Source organism: Penaeus monodon, chromosome 25, assembly GCF_015228065.2.
Source record: "Penaeus monodon isolate SGIC_2016 chromosome 25, NSTDA_Pmon_1, whole genome shotgun sequence".
Lineage (NCBI taxonomy): Eukaryota > Metazoa > Arthropoda > Malacostraca > Decapoda > Penaeidae > Penaeus > Penaeus monodon.
Genome location: NC_051410.1, coordinates 34,669,710 through 34,670,446, shown reverse-complemented (window position 1 = coordinate 34,670,446; position 737 = coordinate 34,669,710).

The following is a 737-nucleotide window of genomic DNA, read 5'->3' as shown; positions in this document are numbered from 1 at the left end:
TATATTGTTTTATATAAGGGGAAACGAGGGAGATTTTAAATGAACATAGATAGAGCATTATCTAGGGAGACAGGTAATGTAAGGGGTAGGGTTTTCTCCGTTTTGTAATACCCGTTTTTAGAAAATTGACTATATAAAGGGTTTAAAAAAAAAGTATAGGTTTTTCTTTTTTTTTTTAGCAGACCAATAACCTGTATAAAAATCCCCTAGAAAACCGTTCAGGCGATGAAAAATCACCGATCGCATATTATGCTAAACAGGGTATAAAGGCGGGGGGCAGCGAGACTAAGGTATTATACTTTCAAATTTTTTTTCTGTTGCAACGAAGGTAGCTTCTGATCTCGCTTGCAAGGGGAAACTGGGGGGGCCAGCGATCCTTCGAACTCTTCGCTGACGAGGCTCGAGGACTCGCGTTCCCCTCCCGTCCCAAATGAAAAAGGATGCGAGAGTCGTCCCCTTTTTCCTGAGGGGCGGGTTCGTCCCCCGGTTTAAACTTTTTTGTCAGCCTAGGTTCTCCCCCAGTCATTTGGGTTTCCCCCCTCACCATAAGTTCTTCCTCCCATAATTTTCCCCCTCAGCCTTTGGTTTCCCCATCGGTCGCTTTTTCTCAGCCATAAGTTCTTCCTCGCCTAATTCCCCCCTCACCCAAAATCCTCCTCGGCCATAAGCTGTTTCCCTGCCTACACTTCTTTCCCCATAATAGTTTCCCCCCGCGGCCTCGTCAGCCTTTTCTACGA